The 20,358-nt window shown below is 45.7% G+C and overlaps 1 long non-coding RNA gene across 1 annotated transcript; it reads left to right on the top strand.

Moving 5' to 3' along the window:
- Positions 1 to 2,764: 2,764 nt before the first annotated feature.
- On the top strand, positions 2,765 to 20,281 carry LOC116985478. The gene is made up of 3 exons (XR_004415280.1): positions 2,765 to 2,794; positions 2,897 to 2,903; positions 20,091 to 20,281. It is a non-coding gene; the product is annotated as an uncharacterized LOC116985478 (long non-coding RNA).
- Positions 20,282 to 20,358: the final 77 nt, after the last annotated feature.

Below are 20,358 nucleotides of genomic sequence, written 5' to 3'. Positions count from 1 at the left end.
TATTTTTCACTTGTTTCCGTCCCAAGGCTTTTGCTCCAGTGTCTTTGCCTCCCTTGACTTCAACCGGTTTCCAACCCAATTAAATGCAAACCGTGGAGAAAAGGGAAGGGCTTCCTTGGGAGGATGTTGTACGGGGACAGCGAAAGTTAATTTCGCAATAACTCCTCATTAACTGAATCTGTTAAAGCACCACGTTCGCTGAGAATTGGCGGAATATGTTGCAGGTAAACCGCGGAAAGAAGCAACCCAACGGAGTGGAAGAACTGAGAATTTGTCCGATTGGAACGGATGGTGTTTGCCATTATTAATTTATTGTAAGACCCAGGAATTGGCATCAAAGAGATGCATTGTGAGCAGATTCTTGACAGGTTTGCTCCACCTAAGCCGACGAAAACCTTAACATTCCAGACAGAAATGTTTGAAACCAGATGGCAATAACGACATTGCTGGATTTATGACCTTATTGTGAATTATTCCCCAGCAGCTATTTACGCAGAAGGACTACGGCTGCTTTAAGACTGTACTAATGAGGAGTTTTATGATCCAAACAATTGGGAATTTCAATTTGGCGGCCTAAAACAGGATCAATGATTCTGTGGATTCTCACCCCAGCATCAAGACAACGGGCGCAATATGTCCATTTCTTTAGTATAGTTTAGTTTTTAGTTTAGTTTAGTTTAGTTGAGTTGAGTTCAGTTTATTGTCGCATAGAAACATAGAAAATACGTGCAGGAGTAGAGGCCATTCGGCCCTTCGAGCCTGCACCACCATTCAATATGGTCATGGCTGATCATCCAACTCAGTATCCCATCCCTGCCTTCTCTCCATACCCCCTGATCCCTTTAGCCACAAGGGCCACATCTAACTCCCTCTTAAATATAGCCAATGAACTGGCCTCAACTACCTTCTGTGGCAGAGAATTCCAGAGATTCACCACTCTCTGTGTAAAATATGTTTTTCTCATCTCGGTCCTAAAAGACTTCCCCCTTATCCTTAAAACCAAGGTACAGTGAAAAGCTTTTGTTGCGTGCTAACCTGTCAGCAGATAGGCAATATGCCATTACAATCGAGACGTCCACAGTGTACAGATACACAAACAAGGGAAGATCGTGAATAACAATCAGTGCAAGATAAAGTCCAGTAACGTCCGATCAAAGATAGTCAGAGGGTCTCCAATGATGTAGATAGTAGCTCGGGACTGCTCTCTAGTTGTTGCTAGATGCTTCAGTTGCCTGATTACAGCTGGGAAGAACCAGTCCCTGAATCATTATCTGATTAACAAATTCTAAGGCTGAAACGTTCCATCCATTTTCCTGAAAATGTTGGAACTCATGAACTTTTAGGATGCAAACCCTTTTTGACATTCGAGAAAGGACAACACATTCAAATACAAGAGGGATAATTTCTTCCTGAGGACAATAATTTGGTAGAGTGTGCACTAATACAATGGTTGGTTGGTTTAGAGATACAGTACGGAATCAGGCCCTTCGGCCCTCCGAGTCCGTGCTATCCCCTCACACTTACACTACCCTACACACACTAGGGGCAATTTACATTTCCACCAAGCCCATTAACCTAGAAACCTGTACGTCTTTGGAGCGTGGGAGGAAACCGAAGATCTCGGAGAAAACCCATGTAGGTCACGGGGAGAAGGTACAAACTCCATGCAGACAAGCACCCGTAGTCACGATCGAAACTGGGTCTCTGGCGCTGCAACGCAGCAACTCTACCGCTGCGCCACCCTGCTGCCCAACTTGCAGCTTGCTTTGTGAAAAAAGAAGGGGAATCTTCAACTGCAGTTAACAGAGCTCTCTACCAGTCAAATTCTAATGTCCTTTCAGTACTCATTCAATGCATGGAGTTTCATATCTTGGATTAATTCTTCTCAATCGCCCTTGCCTCATGTGACCTATTGTTAGAAAATAAGTAGATAGATCTTAATCCTATTCCATCATAAAATCCGATGTTTCCATGAAGATGGTTTAATGGTGCAACAGGTTTCTGTTCAATGTACACTGAGCCTCTATTTCTATTCTTCATAGAAACATAGAAAATAGATGCAGGAGGAGGCCATTCGGCCCTTCGAGCCAGCACCGCCATTCATTGTGATCATGGCTGATCGTTCCCTATCAATGACCTGTGCCTGCCTTCTCCCCATATCCCATGACTCCACTAGCCCCTAGAGCTCTATCTAACTCTCTCTTAAATCCATCCAGTGACTTGGCCTCCACTGCCCTCTGTGGCAGGGAATTTCATAAATCCACAACTCTCAGGCTGACCAGTTCACTTGCCAACCCACCTTAACTTCTGAAGGATCAGAACCACAGTCCCCCCCCACCCCCCCATACCAAGTCTCTTTCTCTGCTTCTATTGAAAACATTCTTTCTTTTCCTTTCCATCATTTTCCCAAAGCCTTTCCCTCCAACTCTTTCCGTTTATATCTTTCACTCTGTGATTTCCCACATGCTATTCTTTCATTGAGCAGAATAAGGGCAGTTTGGTACCCTATCAACATGGCAGAAAATATAATGTTGCACCAGTGGGGGGCATTCAATCCAATTTCCCTCCTGAATACCCAAGCGCTTGATCAGGTCCGTTCACAGAAGGCAGCGAAGAATAGTGTAGAAACTAGGAACTGCAGGCGCTGGTTTACAAAAAAAAAAGACACAAAGAGCTGGAGTAACTCAGCGGGTCGGGCAGCATTTCAAAAGAGACAAACGTCCTCTCCCGAAACACCACTATCCATGTTCTCCAGACATGCTACCTGACCTGCTGAGTTCCTCCAGCACTCTGTGTCTTTGTTTCAGAGATAACATTGAATGGGTAACCGGTTTTTGCACTGAATCATTTTTCATTCTTTTCAATGGGGAGAAAAATGAGGCAAGGCATAAAACAGGCTACTGGTTGTCCTCTTCTTATTGAGTGCTGCCGTCCTGGACCAATTTCATACCTCTCAGTTTGTGGCCAGATTTTACTGCCTGCCCTTGTAATGATGCGGCTCAGACAATGGAAAGTATCCAAGTCTCGCTGCTTTGAGTTTGGGTGAGCTGAATTACCCTCAGCTCCTTATGCTAGGTAGATGCACATCAAGCTGGATGTGAGATCTCTGCTGGAGGACATCCAGTTGGTTCAGAAAAGGGTTGGCCTCACCAATAATGCCGCATGCCATTCTGTTGACTTCCTCTGGAGAGAACCGAGGAGTCATTACTCCCACGAAACTGAGGTGATAAATTGTGAAGTAAAGGGTTGGAAAGGAACTTAAGGGAAAACTCCAGCATCAATTTGCAGCTCAGTGTGATGTCCACAATATTTCTCTCTCGCACATAAACAATCGTTTTGTTTTCCTTATTTTTTCGCGATATTGTTGCTTAGAGTTGTTCCAGTTCGGTGGATTAAAAAGCTTATTTCAGTTGGCATCTCCTCAGAAACTAATGGCCATGGCACCAAGTCCGGCCATGTGTGTGCATGTGTGAGTGAGTGTGCATGTGCGTGTGTGTTTATGTGTGTGATTGTGTGTCTATGTCTGTGATGGGTGTGTGCGTTCATATAGGTGAGTGACTCAGTGTGCTGTTTGTATGTATATGCATATGTGTGTGTGTGTGTGCCCACATATGTTTATGTATGTGCAAGCATGTTTCTTTGTGTGTACTGTATATGTGCACTTAAGAAGCTTTTAAGATTAAGCAGAATCCAACGAGAGTTTATATTAAGGGTAAAGAGTAAGGGGGGAGAGATAGGGCCCGTCAAAGACCAAAGTGGACATCTGTGTGGAGCAGCAGGAGATGAGCAAAGCCCTCAATGTATGTTCCTCCTCTGATTTTACCTTGGAAACAGACTTGAAGACTAGAGTACTCGGGAGAGTTAATGGGGATGTCTTGGGTATTATCTGCATTATAGTGGAGGAGGTGCTGGATGTCTTAAAACAAATTACGATCGATACATTTGTGCGGCCTGATAAGATGCATCCAAGAATACTGAGGGGAAACGAGAGAAGAAATTGCAGGAAAGGTGGCTGAGAAATATGCATGATTGTTAGCCACGGGTGAGATGTGCTGCAGCTAGTAAGAATTTCATTGTCCTATCTGGGACATATGACAATAAAGACTCTTGTTCCTCCAATTTGCGGTGGAACTCACTCTGGCCATGGAGGAGGCCCAGGACAGAAAGGTCGGATTCGGAATGGGAGGGGGAGTTGAAGTGCTGAGCCACCGGGAGATCAGTTTGGTTATTGCGAACCGAGCGGAGGTGTTCGGCGAAACGATCGCCAAGCCTGCGCTTGGTCTCACCGATGTAGAGCAGCTGATATCTAGAGCTGCGGATGCAATAGATGAGGTTGGAGGAGGTGCAGGTGAACCTCTGCCTCACCTGGAACGACTGCTTGGGTCCTAGGATGGAGTCGAGGGGGGAGGTAAAGCGACAAGTGTAGCATTTCCTGCGGTTGCAAGGGAAATTACCAGGGGAGGGGGTGGTTTGGGTGGGAAGGGACAAATTGACCAGGGAGTTACGGAGGGAACAGTCTCTGCAGAAAGCAGAAAGGGGAGGAGATGGGAAGATGTGGCCAGTGGTGGGATCCCATTGGAGGTGGCGAAAATGTCTGAGGATTATATGTTGTAAATCTTTCCTTGTCTTTCTGGAGGCGGTTGTACATTTCGGGGGCGAACCGGAAATGTCGCCGTGAACCCGCCACAAATACGCATTCAAAGTGGCAGGTAGTTGCAGGCACGATGTCCCAGTCTCCCAACGAATAGCGTGACCACCCTTGAGTACTGTCAGCATAAACTAGTCAACTGGTGTTGGAATAGGAGTTTAGTCCGACAAGAGTCGGCACGTTTCAGGCTATTTGTTTAATTGGGAATAATCAAGTATAATAGTGCCTATGTACAGTAAGATTTTTACTGAACAGCATGCTTAAAAAAAGAAATGTCCCTGTACCTGGGTACGTGTGAGAATAAAGTGCCATTGTCAGGAGTCAGCAAAGCCATCACCCCTCCCCTTCATTTTCATGGTGGAATTCTGTCCTTTGTTGGTAGACAGTGCGGTCTGACACTCCAAATATACAATGTGAATTATAGTTTGTAGTGTCGCTATTTTATGTCTATCTCCTGATAATGATTTCTATTTGAAAGCGTCAACTTCAATCATTGCATAACTGATGCTGATAATGGCAAAGCTGAGGACGAGGATTGTTTGCCAATTGAAGAATCGTGGATTGTTCATCTATCAACGGCAACAGAAGGAAAGTCTCACGTTCCATCCGTGTACGTTCTTCTTTGTAACATCGATTTTTTTTTTTAGTTTAGCTTAGAGGTACAGCGCGGAAACAGGCCCTTCGGCCCACCGAGTCCGTGCTGACCAGCGATCCCCGCGCGCTAACGTTATCCCACACACACTAGGGACCATTAAACATTTACACCAAGCCAATGAATCTACAAACCTTGGAGTGTGGGAGGAAACCGAAGATCTCGGAGGAAACCCACGCGGTCACGGGGAGAAGGTACAAACTCCACACACACAGCACCCGTAGTCGGGATCAAACCCGGTTCTCCGGCGCTGCAAGCGCTGTAAGGCAGCAACTCTACCGCTGCGCCACTGCGCCGCTGTTTGCTTTGTACTTTAACATAGAGTCACAAAGTCGTATAGCACAGAAACAGGCCTTTTGGCCCATCGAGTCCATGCCGACCATCAAATACCCATCTATACAGACTCCATTATCCAGTACATGGCCTGTACCTTCCCTGCCTTGGTGATTGATGCAAAATGTTCTGCAAAAGGTCTCCCCCCTAATATTTGCCTATTTGTGTTTCCTTTTGTATATTCAGATCGATATTGCAGTATTAAAGCTCCCGCACACGTTTAAGCATTTTATTACTTAAATATGAACATTTACTTCGCCACATGCCAATCGCTTAGTAATAAATCTCTTTGATATTCAGGCATCTTTCCCACAATAGATAGGCATTAAATACACAAAATAGACACAGAATGGAGATGAGGAGGAATTTATTTAGCCAGAAGGTGGTGAATCTGTGGAATTCATTGCTACAGACAGCTGAGGAGGCCGAGTCATTGGGTGTTTTTAAGGCGGAGATTAATCGTTTCTTGATTAGTCAAGGGCCTGTCCCACTTGGGCAACATTTGCGCGTCATTTACGTGCGTCGTGACGTGCACGTGATATGCGCATGGCGTGCATTACGTGCGACTGGCGTGCATTACGCGCGCATGGTGCGTGGCGACGTAGGCAGTGACACGCAGTCGCGCGCGGCTCCCCCAGGATTTTGGGATTCATAAAATCTTCGCGCGCCACCAGCATGACGTGCAAATGGCGCCCAAGTGGAACAGGCCCTTAAGGGTGTCAAAGGTTACGGGGACAAGGCAGGAAAATGGTATTGAATGGAAACAATAGATCAGCCAGGATCGGCTGGTGGAGCACTCAATAGGCTGACTGGCCTAATTCTCCTCACATGTCTTATGGTCTTATGTTTGTAGTGCACCAAGCGTTTCATCATGCACTCCATCAGCTTTCATCTGAGTCCACTTGGAATATGGTTGGCCAGGTCAGGCAGTATCTCTGAGAAAAGGAATAGGTGACGTTTCGGGTTGGAACCCTTCTTCAGACTGAAAGAGTCTCTTGATCAGAGAATGTGAATCGAGGGCCAGGGACCTAGGTTTAAGGTGAAGGGGGAAACATTTAACAGGAATCTGAGGGGTAACTTTTCACACAAAGGGTGGTGAGTGTATGGAACGAGCTGCCAGAGGAAGTAGTTGATGCAGGGACTATTGGAACGTTTAAGAAACAATTAGACAGGTACATGGATAGGACAGGTTCAGAGGGAGATGGGCCAGCCACAGGCAGGTAGGACCAGTGTAATTGATACATATTGGTCAGTGTGTGCAGATTGGGCCGAAGGGCCTGTTTCCATGCTGTTTGACTCTGTCCAGAGCAAAACAGGTACCTTGAGTAAATTGAAAAATCTGGTCACTGCAAGAGTAAATTTAAGACACAGTTTGTCAATCTTTTGCAGTCCTTTACTGTCTAGCTGGATTGTACCAAGAATGGAGATGGAGTTCGCAATAAACACACAAGACATCATTCCCAATACAAAATCACACCAGCTCTGGATTATTCTAAGGCGGCAATTACATAATAGCGCCAGTGTGAATATCACTGAGCTGATAACTTAGACATTTCACATATCTTATCTCAAATATCTGCTGCAGGGTTTTCTGAGTAAGGAGTCCTAATGGAGAGGATTCACAGAATGGAAGAGCACATCTCGGTTTTGAGTGCAGAGATCATCGTGTTTTCACATCCAAAGTCCAAGTTTTGGAATCCCATCACAGAAAGCTGTCGCGCTTCAAACCCACACCTACAGCAGAGAGGGATTGGTTCCCCGAGGAACGCAGATTGCCCCAGGGAACAGGAAAGGATTGGACGCAAAGGTACACTCTTGCACCAGATTTCACAGCCTCGCTGATAATGAGAAAATCCACCATCCCATGCTTGTCATTTCAGCTCGGCAGCCGCGACCAAAAGCCAACTCACGGTGAGTATTTTTGAAAACAGGATGGAGGAAACAAACAAGCCTGATGGTAAGCCAGGCATCCTTGATGTTTCCTCTCTGATCTTGTTATCATTAAGAGTTCTGCTACCGGAGAATATCGCTGGAAACAACAGTTCGTGTTGCAGCAATAAAGAAAAAAAAAAATCCTGCTTTTTTTTCTTCTCCTTGTAACAAATGGTATTGTTGAGCTGGGTCATGTTAACAAGTAATATATCATACATGCACGCCCTCGCTATTAATCATTTCCCCACATCCTTCTGTGAAGACATTGATGAATGGGAAAAGAGTCACCCTCATCTACATTTAATATGACAATGATTTTGTAATAAACACAGCGTAATTGTGTGCATTATATGCGCATGACACCCAATCAATGGTAGCGAGGGTGGGTGACAGGGGAAAGTGCTAGTGTAATGTTACTTGGCAATAATGATGTCATTAGACGAGAGGGAGAGAGAGAGAGAGAGAGAGAGGGAGAGGGAGAGGGAGAGGGAGAGGGAGATCGGAAGAGGGAGAGGGAGAGCGGAGAGGGAGAGGTGAGAGGGAGAGGAGAGGTGAGACGGCGAAGAGGGAGCGAGGGAGAGGGAGAGGGAGGGGAGAGGAGAGGAGAGGGAGAGGAGAGGAGAGCGGGAGGGAGAGGTGAGAGGAGAGCAGGGAGCAGAGGGATGAGAGAGGGAGAGAGAGGGAGAGAGAGGTAGCAGATGAGAGAGGGAGAGAGAGGGGGACGAGAGGGAGGGGGAGAGGGAGGGGGAGGAGGGAGAGAGAGAGGAGAATGAGAGAGATAGGAGCAGAGAATGCGCATGAGGAGAGAGAGACGAGGTGGGGAGAAGAGAAGAGTGAAGAGGAGCTGAGATGAGTGAGAGAAGAGGAGAGAGAGAGAAGAGAGAGAGAGAGAGAGAGAGAGAGAAGAGGATGGAGAAGAGAGAGAGAGAGAGAGAGAGAGAGAGAGAGAGAGAGAGAGAGAGAGAGAGAGAGTGTAATTGTGTGGGTCTTTGATTTTAATGATATTTTAATTCCTACCATTCCTGATTCCAGCCATTTTAGAGATCCACTCGTATTAGTCCAGCATGCTCACATTGGTTTACAGATCCTCCCTAGCTTCCAAACGCTGTCTTATGAACGTCCAGTACGTACGATCGTGCGCTTGGGATATTGGTGCTGGGCAGTGGGAATCTTCTGTGCCGTCTCTCTGCACCCCACCCTGGCCACACACTCACTTCATTCCTGCCATCGGGAAGAAGGTTTAGGAGCCTGAAAACTATAACACACACACACACACACAGTATATATGTGTATATATATATATATATATATATATATATATAGACATACACACACACACATTAAACTATTTTTTCTCGTTAATTATATTGTTTACAGGGTACTATGTTTACATATTCTGTTCTGCTGCTGCATGTAAGAATTTCATTGTTCTGGGACATACGACAATAACACACTCTCTTGACTCTCTACAGGCTGTGCCATGAGGCTGTAAAAATGAGTAGCCAGGGGAGTCAAGTTTCAATTTCTCATCCAAACGATGACATTCTGACAGCGTACTGTAGCAATCCCTGAAATGGGGTACTGAGTGAGAATGTCAACCAAGTTCCACTGCCTCTCTGGATTAGAACTGGAACCTCCAGCCTTCTGCCGCAGAACAAGAGCTCTCTCAATGGAGGCATAGGTGGAAGATAGACACAAAACATTGGAGTCACTCAGCAGGTCAGGCAGCATCTCTGGAAATAGACACAAAATGCTGGAGTAACTCAGCATCTCTGGAGGCAAGGAATGGGTGATGTTTTGGGTCGAGACCCTTTTTCAAACGAGATTCGGGGGAAAGGGAAACGAGACGTATAGACAGTGATGTAGAGGGATATAGAACAAACAAATGAAAGATGCGCAAAATTGTAATGATGATAAAGGAAATAAGCCATTGGTAACTTTGCGAGGTGTGAACGAGAAGCTGGTGCGACTTGGGTGGGGGAGGGATGGAGAGCGAGGGAATACAGGGGTTACTTACAGTTAGCAGAATCAATATTCATACCACTGGGTTGTAAGCCGCCCAAGCGAAACAAATCGCGGACCAGAGGACCAGAGGACCACAGGTTCAAGGTGAAGGGGAAAAGATTGAATAGGAATCCGAGGGATAACCTTTTCACACAAAGGGTGGTGGGTGTATGGAACAAGCTGCCAGAGGAGGTAGTTGAGGCTGGGACTATCCCATCGTCTAAGAAACAGTTAGACCAATGCATGGGCAGAACAGGTTTGGAGGGATATGGACCAAGCGCAGGCAAGTGGTACTAGTGTAGCTGGGACATTGTTGGCCGGTGTGGGCAAGTTGGGCCAAAGGGCCTGTTTCCACACTGTATCACTCTATGACTCTATGCTGTTCCTCCAATTTGCGGTTAGTCAATGGAGGAGACCTCAGACAGAAAGGTCAGAGTGAGAATGAGAAAAGCAATTAAAGTGTTGGCAAAATAAATAGGATAAATGACAAATAAAGGATTCAATTCAATTCAATTCAGGTGACGTTTTGGGTCGGAGACCTTCTTCAGACTATGTACCATAGATGGCATGGGTTACACAAAGTAGGAAAGAGAGATAGGAGATATGTTGTTACTGCAGCTTGGAATACCCAAGCAGTATTTGAGGCAAAGACTATTGCCTTCTTTCAGGGGGGGGTTTGGGTAAATATTAGGTTCAGAGGAAGATGCACAAATATTGCTAGAGTAAGGATAGGTGCACGAAAGACACGGTGCGGACAAAATGGCCGGCTTTACCTTCTCCAAAGCTTCCACAAAAAACAAGGAGGCAACATTTTGCACAGTCGTTTGGCCTGGGGTGTTAAATCAAACAAAATCTAGAGATGTTTCTATGCACTTTAACAAGAAATGTTGGGGTGGGAGATTGCAACCTTCACGTGGTCCGCCCTGTTTCGACAAACGCAGTCAAGCTGGCGTGCACAATCATATAAGATCAAATAGAACAAGTTGTTCTTCAACTTTAGGCTGTGCACGCCATACGCAAGAAGAAGAAGAAGAAAAGTATAACAAAGAATGGCGTTTAGGATCAAAGGGTGACCGATGGTTGAATGCAAACATTGTAGGTAAGGATCTACATAAATATTTTGCAATTATCTGCTGGAAAAGGGGATATAAGCGTTTGGTTACGTAGATTGTAAATACTACAGCACAGGATCAGGCTCGGAGGCCCATATTCTCTGTGCTAAACATAATGTCAAGTTCAACTAATCTCATCTGCTTGATCTCATCGAACTAATCTCCATATCCTTCAATTCTCTGCATATCCATGTGCATATCTAAAAGCCTCTCAAATGCCACCATGGCAGCGTGTTCCAGGCATCAAGTTATCGGTTAATTGGCTACAATTAAACATTGTAAACTATCCCTCGTGTGTAGGATAGTGCTGGTGTACGGGGGGTGATCGCTGGTCGGCGCAGGCTCGGTGGGCTGAAGGGTGTCTGTCTCCACGCTGTATCTCTCTAAAGTCTAAAGGATAAACCAAGTGATCTCAGTTGGTTAAATTCAGTGGTGGACAAATCATTGGAACCCCTTCCGCAAACCACTCAGAAAGGCACAGATTAACCAGGGACAGGCCCCACGAATTTGAATGGTCACGTTTAACAAACTTGACAGAATCGTTCGAGAACCATGGGTTTGATGGAGTCGATATGGATTCAACAAGGCTGTTGACACAAGTGTGGCTCTGCAAAATAGTGAAATACCACGGGATCCAGAGGAGATGCCAAGACAGGTCCATGGGCAGGAATGATTAATGCCGTTTTTTGTAGAAACATAGAAAATAGGTGCAGGAGTTGGCAAATCGGCCCCTCGAGCCAGCACCGCCATTCAATATGATCATGGTTGATCATCCAGAATCAGTCATCCGTTCCTGCCTTCTCTTCATATCCCTTGATTCTGTTAGTCCTAAGATCTATGTCCAACTCTCTTGAATACAACCAGTGAATTGGCCTCCGCTGCCTTCTGTGGCAGAGAATTCTACAGATTCACAACTCTCTGGTTGAAAATGTTTTTCCTCATCTCAGTCTTAAATGGACTATCCTTCATTCTTAAACTGTGACCCCTGGTTCTGGACTCCCCCGACATGGGGAACATTTTTCCTGCATCTATCCTGTCCAATCCCTTAATAATTGTATATGTTTCTATAAGATCTCCTTTTATCCTTCTACATTCCAGTGAATACAAGCCCAGTGGTGTTTTCGCGACAGAAAGGGTTTTGCAAGTCAGGTTCCACAGAACACAGTCCTTGACTGGTCTGTAAACAATTCAATCAGTTAAATGTATGTGGTAGAAATTCAGGTGAGTGTTACAAAGATTAGTGATGTAATGACAGTGAGCAGGATAACATAGACCATAGAAAGATTTTAATGGTCTGCTCAGTGTAATGACAAAGGCCATTTAATGCGGATAGGTGTAAATAATGCAATAATTGGGAGGTTGTGGGGAGATGTGCAGGAGTTGAGGAATCTTGGAATGTGCACCGGTTCTTAAAGATGAATAAAAAGGGCAAAAATCCACGTGAGGGTTGTGGGGGGAGGAAGGGGAGGGGGAGTGGCATTGTTACAGGTTACCTAAAACTTCTGACCAAGGGTCCCAACTAGAAAAGTCACCTATCCATGTTCTCCAGGGATGCTGTTTGACCCACTGAGTTACTCCAGCAGTTAGTGGACAGATAGACAGATAGATAGACAGATAGACAGACAGACAGACAGACAAACAGATAGACAGATAGATAGATAGATAGATTTATTGAAATTCTGTTACATTTGTCATGTTACATATGTTAACACTGCAAAATTGTCATTAAGTGCAATGTACGGAAATATTTCTATGGTGTGAACAGCCAGAAAGTTAATAAGACAATTGGGATTAATTAAGTCGTCTTCTTCAGAGAGGCCATTGGGATTGGGCACGTTGCCATGGAAACCAAATACTATTCCTTTTGAAAGGTAAGTTGGTTGAGTCTGTTGAGTAAAAAGTTATACAATACATCCTCTTTATAATCTTGTAATTATTGCTTCATAAAATGTACCCTTATTTGTTCATGTAGCGAATTGACCCAAAACTAGAGCATGGATTCAAGATGCTAAACTGCTCCCTTTAATTGCCTCTCTTCCAATGGGATGTGGCTTTTCACAGAGCAGGCCAGAATGCTCTTGGCCAAATTTGTGCTGTTAGAGAATGATAAAATCTTTATAATATGAAAACGAGCACATTCCATTGCCCGTGGCTGATGGCAAGCTGAGATGCGAAAGACAACTTGATGGTTGCCAGTTCTGCTATCCGGAGAGATCAGACGATCTTTTACATTGTACAATGGAGGCACAGGAGACTGTAGATTATTGGATCCCCAGCAAAAAAAAACAATCTGCTGGAGGAACTGAGCAGATCATGCGGCATTTGTGGTGGGAAATGAACAATGCTGGAATCTTGAGCAAAAATACAACCTGCTTGCATCTCGAGAAGGGCCCTGACACAAAATGTCACCTGTTCATTTCCCTAGACAGATCCTACCTGATCTATCCAGACTTTCCAGCAGTGTGTGTTTTGCTTTACATTGTACCATCTGGCTGGTTTTCGCCTGACTGCAAGTCACAAATCCACCTCATATTTTATTATTCTTTGTGAGCAGAAGATCTTCCTGAGTTTGCATCCTCCTTCCTTTGTTTCAATCAAAGGACACGCAGTTCATTTGAGACCCTCTTAATGTCGGCCAGCCTCTGACTTCTATCATTGTCCAGGGGATGTTTTGAGCAGATTGGACCTTTGGCACTCTTGTTTGCACAGGGTGCTCCTCCCTTGCTAGGACAAGGAGTTAAGAGTTGGGCTGGCATAGAAATGCATGGAAGATATGCATCAACCACAGTGGAGTTTCTTGAATTGCTAAGACAGGATGTGACATAAAACAAACACACCCTGGGCCCTGCAGTCAAAACCATGGCTTGGTTTAGTTTAGATTAGATTAGTTTAGTTTAGTTTGCATTTGGTTTAGTTTAGTTTATTGTCACATGTACCAAGGTACAGTTATAAGCATTTTGATGCCTGCCAACTAGTCAGCCAAGACAAGACATAATTAAAATCGAGTCATCCACACTGTACAGATGCATGATAAAGGGAGTAATGTTTAGTGGAAGATAAAGTCTAGTAGAGCCCAATTAAAGATAGGTCGAGGGTCTTCAATGAGGTAGATAGTAGCTCAGGCCCACTCTCTAGTTGTTGGTAGGATGGTTCAGTTGCCTGATAACAGCTGGGAAGGAACTGTCCCTGAATCTGGAAATATGCATTTTCAGACTTGTCTACTTCTTGCCCGATGGGAGATGGGAGATGGGAGAAGAAGGGGTGACCAGGGTGAGACTCATCCTAGATTATGCTGGTGGCCTTGCTAAGGCAGCCTGAAGAGTAGATGGAGTCAATGGAAAGGAGGTTGGTTTGTGTGATGCTCTGGGCAGCGTCCACAATTCTTTGCAATTCCTTGCGGTCTTGGATGGAGCTGTTCCCTATTCATGGTGTGATGCATCCCGTTTAAATGCTTTGTAGCTGCGACTGTAGAACCTGTTGAGAGTTGTTGTGGACATGCCAAACATCCTAAGCTTTCTGTGGAAGTAGAGGCATTGGTGAGCTTTCTTGGCCACTGCTTCAATATGCAAGCATGCGTGTCATCCCAGTGAAGGAGCAACATGGGGATAGAGGACCACGGGCATTTAAGTGAAAGTAAAGTTAAAATAGTCAGTAACTTTCCATTTCTTGCACAAATAAAAATGCGATATGCTTTCTTAATCAGAGGGAAGCCAGATGGACTGACATTTTATAGCAGCAAGAACGTACCTGATGTTGTGTTACAAGTGTTCTGGAAAGAAATTAAAGTTGTGTTTAATCCTGTCCTTGCAGTTTCCAGGAGCACAGAAGAGAAACGTGTTCATTAGTTGCTCCCATCGTGATTCCAACTCAAATTTCCATTAGTTTCTGTGACGCCGCACCTTGCCATTGCCATTTTATAACCTTCCTGTCACAGAATAGCTAAGGTAGTGTCCAAGGCTTCACTGGTACCTGAGCCCTTAAGCTCCAGCACATCACTGTTAGAGCCTTTCAAAGCCAGGATTCAACCATCTACATCGATGACCAGATCAGATGTGGGGATATTGAATCCTGATTGCACAATGACACACTTGAATCACCTCAGCCAATGAAGCAGACCACTCTTGCATACAGCAAGATCCAAGATAACATAGAAACATAGAAAATAGGTGCAGGAGTAGGCCATTCGGCCCTTTGAGCCAGCACTGCCATTCAATATGATCATGGCTGATCATCCAACTCAGTATCCTGTACCTGCCTTCTCTCCATACCCCCTGATACTTTTAGCCACAAGGGTCACATTTAACTCCCTCTTAAATATAGTCTATGAACTGGCCTCGACTACCTTCTGTGGCAGAGAATTCCACAGATTCACCACTCTCTGTGCGAAAAATGTTTTTCTCATCTGTTACGGCCGCCAAAATCAAATACCTCAAAGGCCAATAACATAATACAAAACCAGGTTCAAATGGAAAAATTATTTATTTTTCACTAATAAAAAGAACTAAACCTGGATCAAACAAACAAAGAGCGAGCGGTTGGATGGGCTAGCAAACAAAAGATAAAGGGTGCTCTGGCCGACCACTCAATGGGCTGTCGGACCAGAGACTCAGTGTGAAAATAAACCTGAAACAAAACCACGAAAACAATAATGCCAGTCCCATCCTTCCCAAGCAAAATAAGTTAATACAGAATGAAGAGTTACATAAAGAACACTATGCAATCAAACAAACTAAACCAACACCAGACTGCTGCCACCAGTCTGAGGGGGGGGGGGGGGGGGGGGGGGGAAGAGAGAGACAGAGAGAGAGACTGCCAGTGCACATGGTCTTTTTAAGCTGAGGCTCCGTCATCAGGCTCACGTGATGCAGCTTGGGCCAGGAGCCTCCAATCAGGTACAGGAGCAGCCAGGCAGCAGGAGGTACTAATGGAAATCAGAGAAACAGGTTAGTACATAATTAACACCAGCAGAGGGAGCGCATAACATAATCTCGGTCCAAAATCAGTACCCCATTCCTGCTTTTTCCCCATATCCCTTGATCCCGTTAGCCCTAAGAGCTATATCTAACTCTCTCTTGAATACATGCGGGCAAGGTTGATAAGTGGCATGTTACATTCATCCCACAAAATTGCAACCTCCATCTCTAACAAGAGAGAGAATGGAAATATTTGCCCTTCACATTCAATGGAATTACCATTATGGAGAATCCCACTAGAAACATCCTAGGCTTATGGTTGACCGTGAACTCAACAGGACCAACCCAGTGGTTCAGCTTAGAGCGGCACAGTGGCGCAGCTGGTCGAGCTGTTGCCTTACAGCGCCACAGACATCGGGTTCGATCCTAACTTCGGGTGCTTTCTGTTTGGAGTTTGCGCCTTTTGCCTGTTACCACGTGGGTTTCATTCGGGTGCTCCAGTTTCCTCCCAAGACCCAAGTACGTGTGTGTCTGTAGGTGAATTGGCCTCTGTAAATTGCCTCTCGTGTGCAGGGATGTGAAAATGGGAGAACATGGAACTAGTGTGAACGGGTGATGGATGGTCAGCATGGACTCGGTGGGCCGGGGGGCCTGTTTCCGTTTCCATGCTGTATCTTTTACTCAAACGCACATTGGGGCAACTGGAGCAAGTCAGAGGGTGGAACCTTGTGAAGACTGATTTACTTTGTTACGCCGCAGTGCTTTTCTCCATCTCTCAGGCATGAATCAGGAACGTGACAGAATGCTCTCCACTTGGATGGATGAGCGCAGCTCCAAATGCACTCAAGGAATGAGGCACCATCCAAGGTGAACCAGCCCTGCTTGAAGGGCAACCCAGGCATTCATTGCCTCCAGCACCAGCGCATCATGGCTGCATGCGTTGCATCGATCAAATGTGCTGCAGTCATACCCAAACACGTGAAGACTATCACCAAGAAGGTCGAGGCAACCAAATGCATGGCACACCTTCAAGTGACATGTCCATCCTTTGTCAACTCTGGGTCTAAATGATTGAAATATAACGTCAGTATGAAAGCACCTATGATCTTATTGAGGCGTATAACATCGTGAGAGGAATAGATTTGGTAGACGCACTGAGTCTCTTGCCCAGGGAAGGGGAATTGAGAGCCAGAGGATATAGGTTTAAGATGAAGGGGAAAAGATTTAATAGGGATCTGCGGGGTAACCTTTTCACACAAAGGGTGGTGGGTGTGTGGAACGAGTGCCACAGGACGTAGTTGAATCAGGGACTATCGCAACGTTTAAGAAACAATTAGACTGGTACATGGCTAGGACAGTTTTAGAGGGATATGGGCCAACACAGGCAGGTGGGACTAGTGTAGAAGGGACATATTGGTCAGCATGGGCAAGTTGGGCCGAAGGGCATGTTTCCACATTGTATGACTCTATAACCTTCACTAGAACTACTTGGTTTAAGAAGATGACTCACACCCACTGTCTCATTGGCAATTAGGGATGGGAGATAAATGTTTATCTTGCCAGAAATGTCCACAACTCAGAAAATAAGCAAGTAAAATAAAATGTGTACTTACGCTCTTCAATGATGTAGACGGGATTGTCAGCCACTTGTCTTTATAACAGTAATCATTTAAAGTTATCTTGCATCTTTAACATTGCATAAATATTCCATGCCCTTTATATAAGAGAGATGAAATAAAAATTAGTGCCAAATCACATAAAACGATATTGTGTCTGATGTGCGAACCCAGCGAGAGAATGCCACAGAGCACATAAACAGACCCTTCAGCCCGCCTGGTCCGTGCCCACCCATTTACATCCACCCTACATTAATACAATTTTTAATTCTTCCCGCATTCTTATCAAGGTTGGCACAGCAGTAGAGTTGCTGCCTAACAGCATCAGAGACCCAGGTTTGATCCTGACTTTGGGTGCTGTCTGTACAGGGTTTGTACATTCTTCCTGTGGCCGTGTAGCATTTCTCCGGGGGCTCCGGTTTCTTCCCCACAGGTACAGGTTTGTAGGTTAATTGGCTTTGGTAAAAAAATTGGAAACAGGATAGTGCTAGTGGTGAGGGCGGCCCGACTCGGGGCTGAGACGGTGCTCCGGTGGCTGAGGCGGCGTTCGGGCGGCGGCGACCTGAATCCGGGGCTCGGCCGCGGGCCAGTGGATGACATCGTCGGGAGCTCGCAGGTCACAGGTTGCGTCCGCTGGACTGGAGGGCGGCAGCTTCGACCACCCCGGGCCGCGGAGCTTGAACCGGCCCGTTCCCGCAGCTCGGTTGAGCCGCGGGACTGACTACCATCGCCCGGTGGGGTAACAACATCGGAGGCCTGGATCGCCTCAGCGCAGAGGGAGGATGAGGAGGGAAGAGACAGTAACTTTAAGACTTTTGCCTCCATCACAGTGAGGAGGTGCCTGGTGAACTCACTGTGGGGGATGTTAATTTGTGTTTATTTTGTGTTTTGTTGTTTATTATTACATGTATGGCTGCAGGCAACGACATTTCGTTCAGACCGAAAGGTCTGAATGACAAATAAAGGATCTAATCTAATCCAGTGTGTGTGGTGATCGCTAGTCGGTGCGGACTCGTTGGGTCATTCGCTCTGTTTTTCACACTGTATCTCTAAAAGGTGTGAATTACAGAAGTTCTTCTGTCCTTGAGGGTTAATGGCTGGAAGGTGATGGGAGAGGTCAGAGAACGGGCAGATTTGAAGTATGAAAAGACAAAAATAACATTATTGTAGGCCAGTGAACACAGCAGAGGTTTGGATGACCAAAGAGTGGGCCAGCAAAGTGGCACAGTTAATAGAGCTGCTGTCTCTCAGCACGATAGATCAACCCTTATGTTGGGTACTGCCTGTGTGGAGTTTGCACTTACTGACAGGCACTCCAGCTTCCTCCCACATTCCAAAGACATGCAGGTTGGTGAGTTAATACATGACTATAAATTTCACCTAGTACGTAGGGGAGTGATAGAAACTGGGCGGAGATGATTTTCCGTGGGATGATAGGATTAGAGTCGATGTGGGGGTGAATGGTCAGCATGGGCACAATGGGCTGAAGAGCTTGTTTCCGTGCTGCATCTCCCGACGTCTCTAGAGTGACTGGCCATGGTGGAATAGCCGAGTCTCAAAGTTCCCAGGCATAAAAATGAGGGCTCCAGCAGGAGATTTACACCACCTTGGCACCTCCTCTGGTCCTCGATTCCACTACTCTGGGCATGAGATTCTGTGCATCTTCCTCTGTGCCTCTTGCCTGACAGGAGAGAGAGAGAGCATAATCAAGGATGAGTCTCACCCCGGACACTCCCCCCTCTCCTGTCGGGCAAGAGGCACAGAGGAAGATGCACAGAATCTCATGCCCAGAGTAGTGGAATCGGGACCAGAGGAAATTGGTTCAAGGTGAATGGGAAAAGATTTAATAGGTATCTGGGGGGGGTAACCTTTTTCACAGAGGGTGGTGGGTGTACGGAACAAGCTGCCAGAGGAGGTAGCTGAGGCTGGGACTATCGCAATGTTTAAGAAACAGTTTGACAGGTACATGGATAGGACAAGTTTGGAGGGATATGGACCAAACGTAGGCAGGTGGGACGAGTGTAGCTGGGACATGTTGGCCTGTGTGGAAAAACTGGGCTGAAGGGCCTGTTTCAACACTGTATCACTCTATGACTCACTATAACTCTGTGTGAAAATGCACACCTCCAATCTCAGGGAAAGTTTCTTCCCAGCTGTTATCAAGCAACTGAACCATTCTATCACCAACTAGACAGCCGTCTTGACCTCCCATCTACCTCATTGGAGACCCTCAGAATATTTTTCATTGCACTTCACTGAGCTTCACCTGGCCCTAAACGTTATTCCCTTTATCCTGTTTCGGTAAACTGTGGACAGTTTGATTGTAATCATGTATAGTCTTTCCACTGACTGGATAGCGAGCATCAAAAAAAGCTTGTCACTGTACCTCTGTACACGTGAAAATAAACCAAACTAAACTCAATTTAACAGATGAACGTATGCAGGGCAGTCCGGCATTATTGAGGAGGATGTTAGCTGCCTTCATGATGGCGCATCTGAGGCTCACCTCTGGGATAGAAAATGGTGACGTCACAGTTGCCAGGGAGATGGTTGGAATGATGGGTGGATGAGTTTTGTCAAGGGAGCCAAAGATAATGATTTTGACATTGCCACTATCAATTGGAAGAAATTCTGCTCATTCAGTATTAGATGCCTGGCAAATATTCTAATATGTAGAGACAGTGGAGAAGATACAAGACAGGTTGTAATGCAGTGAGACTGGGCCTTGTCAATGGCCATATGGACTCTGGCATTGTGTTGCCAAGAGGGAAAGGTGCGGGGATACGGAATGAATAAAAATTAAGCAGAGCTAAGGATAGATTCCTGGGGTAGCACAGATACTGGCATAATGGTCATAATGGCCACCGATGCTGATTATAGTCATAGAGTGATACAGTGTGGAAACAGTAACTTCGGCCCAACTTGTCCACACCGGCCAACATGTCCCACTGGCTACACTAGTCCGATCTGCCTGCACTTTGTCCATATTCCTCCCACCTTTTCCTATCCATGCACCCGTCTAACTGTTTCTTAAACGTTGGGATAGTCCCAGCCACAATTACCTCCTCTGGCAGCTTGTTCCATACACCCACCACCCTTTGTGTGAAAAAAATATATAGACCCTAACCAGGTAAAGGCCTTTGGGAAC

Source organism: Amblyraja radiata, chromosome 22, assembly GCF_010909765.2.
Source record: "Amblyraja radiata isolate CabotCenter1 chromosome 22, sAmbRad1.1.pri, whole genome shotgun sequence".
NCBI classification, from domain to species: domain Eukaryota; kingdom Metazoa; phylum Chordata; class Chondrichthyes; order Rajiformes; family Rajidae; genus Amblyraja; species Amblyraja radiata.
Note: the sequence above shows the minus strand (reverse complement) of the source record. Positions and strands in the feature narration are given on the sequence as shown.